We start from the raw sequence: 12,330 nt of genomic DNA, 5'->3' as shown, positions 1-12,330 counted from the left end.
GCCCCTGCCCACCCACCCTAGTGTGATCACATGCACCCCCCTGCACCCCCCCCCCCAACAGGCTGTGGCATCCTGGGCCCCACAAGCCCCAGAGTAGGGCCCCGAGACCACAGCAGAACAGGACAGATGGCCCACCCCAGCATCCCAGATATCCTTAGCCATCTGGGGCCAAGGGGAAGAGAAAACCAACAGGGGAGCCAGGCAGCTGGAGAAGGATAAACCACCCAAGGGCAGCTCCCCGACCAGGGAAGGCATGAGATGAGGCCCAAGAGCAGCAGGGGCAACTGAGGAGCCAGAGGGAGACAGCCGGGCCCCACAAACTCCAAGGGAGAGGCAGAGGCATGGAAGGCCACACATGTTCCGAGATCCGGGTCGAGGCACCACCCCCCTCCCAGGCACTGGACCTTAGCCCTCCCTATGGCAGACAAAACCCGCACACGAAAAGGAACGACAACCGCCCAGTTACCCCCCACCAAACAGGATGAGTAGCCCTGCAGAACAGGCATGAACGATACCATGGCGACAGTTTTGTGCATGCACACAGCATATTAGAGGTTTAAGACCACATCATGCTCACACAGCAGAGGAAGGAATTAGATGTGAAATCAACGAAAATGTCTAAGGATAAATTGAGAGAGAACAGAACATTCTAAGAATAATTAATGTACTATTTAAATGTTAGACAATCTGGTAATGAGTCTGTTCTCACTGTAATAAAATAAAGAAAAAACTGTTTTGGCACTCTGACAAAATAATTTCCTTTGGGATTAATAAAGTTCCACTTATTATTCTCATGATGTGGAATTGATGCCTGATGAAGTGACAGTCTGTGTTGGAAATGACGGATCAAATTGATTGCATTTTGTCTGGTAAAATATTTAATTCCTGTATAAAATGCAGACAATACAAGAATTAACATCCCTCTGTTCCCTGTTGCTCTGTACATGAAGCAAGGAATTAATGAACTGACATGATTGAATGATCGTGAACACATCAACAGGCTCCAGTGTGTTTCGGGTGGTGTGTTTCGGAGAACACCAAAGGACACTGCGTCATGTGGACAAACACACAAGTGGTGGATGTGTCATTTGGATTGTCATATGTTCGGACAGATATATTCACATGGAGCGACCTGCCTGATTGTGTCTGTAGTATGCAGTGAAGGGGTTGTGTGGGCCGCTGAAGAGGAGGTACTGCTGGCCCACCACCACCAGAGGGCGCCCTGTCTGGAGTGCGGGCTCCAGGCACCAGAGGGTGCTGCCGCCTCACAGGAGCAGCCGGGGTGACAGCTGTCGTAGGCGATAAGTGACAGCCTACGACAGCTGTCACCAATCATCTGATCAGCAGGGGTATATCAGCAGGACGACATCTCCACCTCTTTGCCGAGATATCGCTCTACCTAGAAGGTACCGTACTCAGCCGACTGTGTTCTTTGACATTAACCCTTTGTTACTTTTGTGCGTTAAATAGCAGACATTCTTCCAACGAGAGGTGGAGGTGGTTTTCCTGCCATACGGGTTGCTGGGTGCAAACGCACCCACATTTAACTGTTTTTGTTCCTCGCCAGCAGTACCAGATCCGACACGCGGAGGCAGTGGCCACCTGGCAGTTCGGGACTTGGCGGCTCCAGTATTCCCGGGGTTCGGTGGCGGAGGAAATCGTGTGGTTCCGGTTCTGCTTTGGACAGACGTCTCTTATCTTCGAGCCTGCCCACGTGACACATTTTTGTGAATTGACTTCTTTGTCTATTGTTGTAATCCGTTGTGTTTGTTGTGCTTATTCACAACAGTAAAGTGTTGTTATTTGACTTCCTCCATTGTCCGTTCATTTGCGCCCCCTGTTGTGGGTCCGTGTTCCTACACTTTCACAACAGGATATCTCGGCCAACGTCATGGACCCCGAGGGGCGTCAACCGGCTGTTGAACGGCCAATGGAAGAGCAGGGCGCACAGGCGTCTGCAGGAGGAATGATCGGTGAGTTGCAGCGAATCCTCACCGCTTTTACGGCTTGGTTGGATCTAATGACCGAGCAGAACGTCCTCCTTAACCGCAGGGTGGAGGCTCTCGCCGCGCAGGTGGAAGCGCGCCCTCAGGGCGCTGCTGCGGCTCCCCCTCCTGTCGATCCTGTGCGCAACAGTGACGTTCCACAGGTCGTTCAGCGACCCCTCCCACCTTCCCCTGAAGCATACATAAGCCCTCCAGAGCCGTACGGGGGTTGTGTGGAGACATGCGCGGACTTTCTTATGCAGTGTTCGCTCGTCTTCGCACAACGTCCCGTCATGTACGCGACTGATGCTAGTAAGATAGCTTATGTGATTAATCTGCTTCGCGGCGAGGCACGCGCTTGGGCTACAGCGCTCTGGGAGCAAAATTCACGGCTCCTTCTGACATATGATGGGTTTGTGAGGGAGTTCAGAACAGTGTTCGATCACCCAAATAGAGGAGAGACCGCTTCAGCCGTGCTGCTGTCAATGAGACAGGGGCGCCGGAGCGCAGCTGCTTATGCAGTCGACTTCCGCATCGCGGCTGCGAGGTCCGGCTGGAATAGCACTGCCCTCCGTGCCGCCTTCGTAAACGGACTGTCGTTGGTCCTGAAGGAGCACCTGGTGGCCAAGGATGAACCGCGGGATTTAGACGGGCTTATTGATCTCGTTATACGATTAGACAATTGGTTAGAAGAACGCCGACGGGAACGAGACGAAGGGCGTGGCCGGGCACGCGCCGTCCCTCTCCCTTCCGGTTCCGACCGAGTTCCGCCCTCCCCACGCTCCACGGCCTCTACGCTCCGTGTGGTTACAGCTCCCCCTGCTGACGAAGCTATGGACACGAGCAGGGCCACATTTAGGCCACCAGACAGACAGAGGAGGCTGGTCCGCGGAGCGTGCTTTGTTTGTGGCTCAATAGAGCATCAAGTGAGGAACTGCCCCGAGCGGTTAAACACCAACGGCCGCCCCTAGAAACTGGGTTAGGGGTGGGCCAAAACATTCACGTGGGACATACCCATATTGCCACACGACTCCCAGTTACAATCCTTTATGAGGATTTAACCCTGAAGGCCCCAGCACTGGTGGACATGGGCTCTGAAGGGAATCTGCTAGACAGCAGATGGGCCAGGGAGGCAGGGCTCCCTCTGGTGGTGCTTACCTCGCCTGTGCAGGTGCGGGCACTAGATGGCTCCCTACTCCCTCTAATCACACATAAGACACCACCAGTAACTCTGGTGGTGTCAGGAAACCACCGGGAGGAGATCGAGTTTTTTGTGACTCCTGCCACCTCCCGTGTGATTCTCGGGTTCCCGTGGATGTTAAAACACAATCCCCAGATCTATTGGCCATCCGGGGTAGTGGTTCAGTGGAGCGAGACCTGCCATCAGGTATGTTTAGGTTCCTCGGTTCCTCCCGGTTCCCAGGCTAAGGAGGAGGTCAGAGTCCCGCCCAATCTTGGGACGGTGCCGGTGGAGTACCATGACCTTGTGAATGTGTTCAGTAAGGATCTGGCGCTCACCCTTCCCCCGCACCGTCCGTACGATTGTGCCATTGATTTGGTTCCAGGCGTTGAGTTCCCATCCAGCAGGCTGTACAACCTCTCACGACCTGAGCGCGAATCAATGGAGACCTACATCCGGGACTCTTTAGCCGCCGGGTTGATCTGGAATTCCACCTCCCCGATGGGTGCAGGTTTCTTTTTTGTGGGTAAAAAAGTCGGCAGACTTCGTCCATGCATTGATTATAGAGGGCTGAACGAAATCACGGTTCGTAATCGATACCCGTTGCCCTTGTTGGATTCAGTGTTCACGCCCCTGCATGGAGCCCAGATATTCACTAAGCTAGATCTTAGAAATGCGTATCACCTGGTTCGGATCCGGAAGGGAGACGAGTGGAAGACGGCATTTAACACCCCCTTAGGTCACTTTGAGTACCTGGTCATGCCGTTCGGCCTCACAAACGCCCCCGCGACGTTCCAAGCATTAGTTAATGATGTCTTGCGGGATGTCCTGCACCGATTCGTCTTCGTATATCTAGACGATATACTCATCTTTTCTCCAGATCCTGAGACTCATGTCCGGCATGTACGTCAGGTCCTGCAGCGGTTGTTGGAGAACCGGCTGTTTGTAAAGGGCGAGAAGTGTGAGTTTCACCGCACCTCTTTGTCCTTCCTGGGGTTTATCATCTCCCCCAACTCCGTCGCTCCTGATCCGGCCAAGGTTGCGGCGGTGAGAGACTGGCCCCAACCCACCAGCCGTAGGAAGCTGCAACAGTTCCTCGGCTTTGCGAATTTCTACAGGAGGTTTATTAAGGGCTACAGTCAGGTAGTTAGCCCCCTGACAGCCCTGACCTCACCAAAAGTTCCCTTCACCTGGTCGGATCGGTGCGATGCCGCGTTCAAGGAGTTGAAACGGCGCTTCTCGTCTGTACCTGTTCTGGTGCAGCCCGATCCTAGTCGCCAGTTTGTGGTTGAGGTGGATGCCTCGGACTCAGGGATAGGAGCTGTGCTATCCCAGAGCGGAAAGGCTGATAAGGTCCTTCACCCGTGTGCCTATTTTTCCCGCAGGTTGACCCCGGCCGAACGGAACTATGACGTCGGCAATCGAGAACTCCTTGCGGTGAAAGAGGCTCTTGAAGAGTGGAGACATCTGTTGGAGGGAACGTCCGTGCCATTCACGGTTTTCACTGACCACCGGAACCTGGAGTATATCAGGACCGCCAAGCGGCTGAACCCCAGGCAAGCCCGCTGGTCACTGTTCTTCGGCCGTTTTGACTTCCGGATCACCTACCGTCCTGGGACCAAAAACCAGAGATCGGATGCCTTGTCCCGGGTACATGAAGACGAAGTCAAAACGGAGTTGTCGGATCCACCAGAACCTATCATCCCGGAGTCCGCTATCGTGGCCACCCTCACCTGGGACGTAGAGAAAACCGTCCGGGAGGCCCTGGCACGGAGCCCGGATCCCGGAACTGGGCCGAAGAACAAGCTTTACGTCCCACCAGAGGCCAGGGCTGCAGTCCTGGACTTCTGTCACGGCTCCAAGTTCTCCTGTCATCCAGGGGTGCGTAGGACCGTGTCAGTTGTCCGGCAGCGCTTCTGGTGGGCGTCCCTGGAGGCCGACGTCCAGGATTATATCCAGGCCTGCACCACCTGCGCCAGGGGCAAGGCTGACCACCGCAGGGCATCGGGACTGCTCCAGCCGCTGCCTGTGCCTCATCGCCCCTGGTCCCACATCGGCCTGGATTTTTTCACGGGCCTCCCGCCGTCCCAGGGCAACACCACCATCCTCACGATAGTGGACCGATTCTCCAAGGCGGCCCACTTCGTGGCCCTCCCGAAGCTCCCGACTGCCCAGGAGACAGCGGACCTCCTGGTCCACCACGTCATCCGGCTGCATGGGATTCCAACAGACATCGTCTCCGATCGCGGTCCCCAGTTCTCCTCGCAAGTCTGGAGGAGCTTCTGCCGGGAACTGGGGGCCACGGTGAGTCTCTCGTCCGGGTATCATCCTCAGACCAACGGGCAAGCAGAACGGGTCAATCAGGAGGTGGAACAGGCCCTGCGCTGCGTGACGGCCGCGCACCCGGCGGCCTGGAGTACCCATTTGGCCTGGTTTGAGTATGCCCATAACAGCCAGGTGTCTTCAGCCACCGGCCTCTCCCCTTTTGAGGTGTGTCTGGGGTATCAGCCAACGTTGTTTCCGGTGGTTGAGGGAGAGGTCGGTGTGCCCTCGGTCCAGGCCCACCTGCGGAAGTGCCGTCGGGTGTGGCGCGCCGCCCGTTCTCCTTTGCTAAAGGCCCGGACGAGGGCAAAAGCCCATGCAGACCGTCGGCGGCCCCCGGCCCCTGCGTATCGGCCAGGGCAGGAGGTGTGGTTGTCCACAAAGGACATTCCCCTGAAAGTGGACTCCCCCAAACTACAGGACCATTACATCGGTCCCTTCAAAATCCTTAAGGTCATCAGTCCAGCCGCAGTGAGGCTTCAGCTTCCGGCCTCACTGCGGATCCATCCTGTTTTCCATGTGTCCCGGATAAAGCCGCATCACACCTCACCCCTCTGTGCTCCGGGTCCGGCGCCGCCTCCTGCCCGGATCATCGATGGCGAGCCAGCTTGGACTGTGCGCCGGCTCTTGGATGTCCGTAGGATGGGCCGGGGCTTCCAGTATTTGGTGGACTGGGAGGGGTACGGACCCGAAGAACGCTCCTGGGTGAAGAGGAGCTTCATCCTGGACCCGGCCCTCCTGGCCGATTTCTACCACCGCCACCCGGACAAGCCTGGTCGGGCGCCAGGAGGCGCCCGTTGAGGGGGGGGTCCTGTTGTGTGGGCCGCTGAAGAGGAGGTACTGCTGGCCCACCACCACCAGAGGGCACCCTGTCTGCAGTGCGGGCTCCAGGCACCAGAGGGCGCTGCCGCCTCACAGGAGCAGCCGGGGTGACAGCTGTCACTTATCGCCTACGACAGCTGTCACCAATCATCTGATCAGCAGGGGTATATCAGCAGGACGACATCTCCACCTCTTTGCCGAGATATCGCTCTACCTAGAAGGTACCATACTCAGCCGACTGTGTTCTTTGACATTAACCCTTTGTTACTTTTGTGCGTTAAATAGCAGACATTCTTCCAACGAGAGGTGGAGGTGGTTTTCCCGCCATACGGGTTGCTGGGTGCAAACGCACCCACATTTAACTGTTTTTGTTCCTCGCCAGCAGTACCAGATCCGACACGCGGAGGCAGTGGCCACCTGGGAGTTCGGGACTTGGCGGCTCCAGTATTCCCGGGGTTCGGTGGCGGAGGAAATCGTGTGGTTCCGGTTCTGCTTTGGACAGACGTCTCTTATCTTCGAGCCTGCCCACGTGACACATTTTTGTGAATTGACTTCTTTGTCTATTGTTGTAATCCGTTGTGTTTGTTGTGCTTATTCACAACAGTAAAGTGTTGTTATTTGACTTCCTCCATTGTCCGTTCATTTGCGCCCCCTGTTGTGGGTCCGTGTTCCTACACTTTCACAACAGAAGCGCTGCTGACAGCGTTATGTGTTTTTATTTATTACCACTTTAAGAAAACATGCCAATATGTGTGCCTCACAGTAGAGTGTTCAGAGGTAGTGTTCTCCATGGCATGATGTGTGTTCTCCAGCAGCGATAGCACAGAACTGCTGCAGTACAAATCACAGCGGCAGAACACATATCTGTTATGAACTCATAACATGCCACAGCAATGAACATGTGTGGCCGGGCTCTCATGACATGCTAATCATTGTTTTATTATAATTATGTATTGTTCTTTTTGTAGTTTAACACATTAAAATTTAGTTGTATGTATGCATATATTTGTCAAACTTTATTGCAGACTCCAACGTCCAAATAGACATACCATCACATACAAAACATAAAACAAATATGTAGTATAAGAAAAGGTGTATATATCACATAATATAAAAAAGAAAACAAATAAATAAATATATATACATACACACACATATACAATATATATACATATATACATACATACATACATACACCCATACACATGTACACACACATACACATACATACATACATACATAAAAAAGTGCTTATGCAAATTCAATAAAAAGGCATCTAATAAATAGAAGCAGTAAAAAATGCCATTTAAAAAAAAATGCATACACATTCTATTAAAGGCACAAATACCAGTGTTTCCACATATGGGATTGGTATCTAACAGAATTGCACCTGGGATTGGTCAACTGCATAATGAGATTATTCATGCAGTCTACATATAAACTTGTACATCAGTCTTCTCAGGGTAGCCTGGAAGGTGTTTAACCCTAAATCACAAAAAAGCTTGCTGGCACTACTACCCCTGGGCTTTTTGAGCAGGATTCTGAGACAGTCATTATACGCAACCTGAAGTTTTCGCAAACTCTCCTTCTTATACCACACCCAGAGGGGGGCCGTGTACATAGGGGTACAGTAAGCTCTAAACAAGTTCACCTTCACTTCATCAGAGCAGTAATGAAATTTTCTCACTAACACATTGGCTTGGACATACAGCATTCTTCTCTGTCTGAGCATGTCAGCATCATCCTCCATCTTATCGTTAACAATGTGTCCTAGATATTTTACATTGGTGCACACAGACAGTGTTTGACCAGACAAATAGAAACCTGGGAAGTTAAGATGTTGATCCTCCTTGGTCCTACATATAATTATCATGCTCTTTTTGGCATTATACTTGATGTCAAACCTGACCCCGTAGTCAGAACATATATTAAGAAGCTGTTGGAACCCTGCACTGCTGGGAGATACAAGTATAATGGCCAAATCATCAGCGTATATCAAGTGATTGATTAAGGTGTTGCCCACAATATACCCTGTTCTACAATCTCCCAACTGCCTTGACAGTTCATCCATGTACAGGCTGAATAGGCTTGGGGCTAAAAGCCCACCCTGCCGTACCCCATTGCCAACTCTGAAGGGAGAAGATAAAAAACTCATCCATTTCACCTGCATAGTCTGTCGGTCGTACCAATATGCCAGGATACGTATGATGCTACCCAGAACACCCCTATACTTCAACTTGGCCAAGAACTTGTGATGGTTAACTCTGTCAAATGCCTTAGAGGCATCAATAAAGCCCACCAACACTGTAGAGCCATGCCCTCTGTACTTTTCTACTGCTTCTTTTAATGCAGAAATACACAAATCAGTACTATGCTTACTCTTAAAGCCAAACTGATTATCCGTGGTGCAAATAAAATCCCTAATTCTGTCAAATATGACACTTTCTAGCACCTTTGACAGTACGCTGGCTCGGGCAATAGGCCGATAGTTATCCATACTCCCTACCTTCCCAGCCTTGTCTTTGATAACAGGTACTAAAATAACTATCAACATAGCATCTGGCAGAATACCGTGCATTACCAACCCTGTAAAACAAATAGCCAGCAACACAGCAACCCTAGAGCTGGCAAGCTTCAGGTGCTCTGCAGTGATATTATCCATGCTACATGCCTTGTTATCAGCTAGTTGCCTTATGGCTTTGGAAATTTCATAGGGGCTGATGTGTACCACTTCCTCCTCTATATTACCTGTACAGTAGGGCTCACTTCTGACACAGTTGAACAGAGCAGCATAATGCTGCCTCCATAGTTCAGTTATATTTTCTCCACCAAATACACCCTCAATGTTACATGGCAGTGCTGTTTTAACCCTGTTTATATTCTTCACTTCTTTCCAGAAGCCAGTGACATTGCTGTCAAGCAGTTTCCCAGCCATAGAGTCAGCTCTCAAGGCTTGCTCATGCTTGCGAACAAAGCGTACTGCATATTTGTATCTAGTATTGGTTACCTTTTTATGCTCTAGAACCAGCCCCTGCCTAGGTCTACCAGCAATTACCCAGGCTTTATGGGCCGCCTTAGCTTCTGCATGGGGGCCAGCAACATACCTATTCCACCCAGGCTGAGCATTTACAGCTTTATTAGGGAGAGTGAGTAGAGGTCTGCTGGCTTCTGATAAGGCAAACACAATACAATTATACATTTCACAGAGGTCATCACAGTGAGAAATGTCACTACAGTTAACATTCAAACATCGAATGGCATGCATAGGTAAATGTATTTTTCTCAAAAGTGCATCTGATGTCCCACAATAAAACAATACATCCTCTGAGGACAGTTTAGTCCAGTCTATCTTAGCCTCACTTATGATGTTATCCTCCCTCATTATCTCAGGGAGACACACAGTGTTAAGTATGAATTCAATAGGAAAATGATCAGTTGTGGTCACCTCATATACAACCCCTGGCAAAAATTACGGAATCACCGGCCTCGGAGGATGTTCATTCAGTTGTTTAATTTTGTAGAAAAAAAGCAGATCACAGACATGACACAAAACTAAAGTCATTTCAAATGGCAACTTTCTGGCTTTAAGAAACACTATAAGAAATCAAGAAAAAAAAGATTGTGGCAGTCAGTAACGGTTACTTTTTTAGACCAAGCAGAGGAAAAAAATATGGACTCACTCAATTCTGAGGAATAAATTATGGAATCACCCTGTAAATTTTCATCCCCCAAACTAACACCTGCATCAAATCACATCTGCTTGTTAGTCTGCATCTAAAAAGGAGTGATCACATCTTGGAGAGCTGTTGCACCAAGTGGACTGACATGAATCATGGCTCCAACACGAGAGATGTCAGTTGAAACAAAGGAGAGGATTATCAAACTCTTAAAAGAGGGTAAATCATCATGCAATGTTGCAAAAGATGTTGGTTGTTCACAGTCAGCTGTGTCTAAACTCTGGACCAAATACAAACAACATGGGAAGGTTGTTAAAGGCAAACATACTGGTAGACCAAGGAAGACATCAAAGCGTCAAGACAGAAAACTTAAAGCAATATGTCTCAAAAATCGAAAATGCACAACAAAACAAATGAGGAATGAATGGGAGGAAACTGGAGTCAACGTCTGTGACCAAACTGTAAGAAACCGCCTAAAGGAAATGGGATTTACATACAGAAAAGCTAAACAAAAGCCATCATTAACACCTAAACAGAAAAAAACAAGGATACAATGGGCTAAAGAAAAGCAATCGTGGACTGTGGATGACTGGATGAAAGTCATATTCAGTGATGAATCTCAAATCTGCATTGGGCAAGGTGATGATGCTGGAACTTTTGTTTGGTGCCGTTCCAATGAGATTTATAAAGATGACTGCCTGAAGACAACATGTAAATTTCCACAGTCATTGATGATATGGGGCTGCATGTCATGTAAAGGCACTGGGGAAATGGCTGTCATTACATCATCAATAAATGCACAAGATTATGTTGATATTTTGGACACTTTTCTGATGTTTAAGGATGATGAAATCATTTTTAAAGAAGATAATGCATCTTGCCATAGAGCAAAAACTGTGAAAACATTCCTTGCAAAAAGACACAGGGTCATCTTCATGACATAGGGTTAATGTCAACGAGCAGATGTGATTTGATGCAGGTGTTAGTTTTGGGGATGGAAATTTACAGGGTGATTCCATAATGTATTCCTCAGAATTGAGTGAGTCCATATTTTTTTCCTCTACTTGGTCTAAAAAAGTAACCGTTACTGACTGCCACAATCTTTTTTTCTTGATTTCTTATAGTGTTTCTTAAAGCCAGAAAGTTGTCATTTGAAATGACTTTAGTTTTGTGTCATGTCTGTGATCAGCTTTTTTTCTACAAAATTAAACAACAGAATGAACATCCTCCGAGGCCGGTGATTCCATAATTTTTGCCAGGGGTTGTAGTACTTTCATAGGCCCAAGCGTTGCATGAGCATCTGCAGTACATATCAGATGATCAAGCCAGCTAGTTGTTCTATGGGCTTCACTATAGTAGGTAAAACTGTCTGCAAGTAGAAGCACCTGACTAGATAGAACCAAATTATTGTCTTCACACATCCTGATCATATGCTTAGCAAAGGAAGAAGCATTATCAGAGATATCCGCATTCATGTCTCCAACAACATAAACGGTTGTACAGCAATTATCAACAATAAAAGAGTTAATATATGCCAAATATACCAATATACGAAATATATGCATATACAGTTGTATGTTAAAGTTTGGGCACCCCTGATTATTTCCATGATTTTCCTTTATAAATCAGTGGTTGTTTGGATGAGCAATTTCAATTAAATATATCATATAGCAGACAAACAGTGATATTTGAGAAGTGAAATGAAGTTATAGGATTTACAGAAAGTGTGTAATAATTCTTTAAACAAAATAAGGCAGGTGCATAGAACTGGGCACCTCAACAGAAAAAATAGATCAATATTTAGTAGAGCTACCTTTTGCAGAAATAACAGCCTCTAAATGTTTCCTATAGCTTCCAATAAGAGTCTGGATTCTGGTTGAAGGTATTTTGGAACATTCTTCTTTACAAAACAAGGGGAGGTGATGGTCTAGTGGTTAAGGTGTTGGGCTTGAGACCAGAAGATCCTCAGTTCAAATCCCCACCTGACTGGAAAATCACTAAGGGCCCTTGGGCAAGGTCTTTAATCCCCTATTGCTCACAGTGTGTAGTGAGCACTTTGTGTGGCAGCACTCTGACATCGGGGTGAATGTGAGGCATAATTGTGAGCATCTGATGCAGATGGAAAAGCGCTATATAAATGCAGTCCATTTACAGTTAAATGTGGTCTATTAAACATTAGGTCTCTCTCTTCTAAGTCCCTGTTAGTAAATGATATAATAATTGATCAACATATTGATTTATTCTGCCTTACAGAAACCTGGTTACAGCAGGATGAATATGTTAGTTTAAATGAGTCAACACCCCCCGTCCAAATTGGAAGTCCCAAAAAAACAGTTTTATTTGT

The sequence above is a fragment of the Thalassophryne amazonica genome, chromosome 11, assembly GCF_902500255.1.
Source record: "Thalassophryne amazonica chromosome 11, fThaAma1.1, whole genome shotgun sequence".
Taxonomy (NCBI): domain Eukaryota; kingdom Metazoa; phylum Chordata; class Actinopteri; order Batrachoidiformes; family Batrachoididae; genus Thalassophryne; species Thalassophryne amazonica.
Note: the sequence above shows the minus strand (reverse complement) of the source record.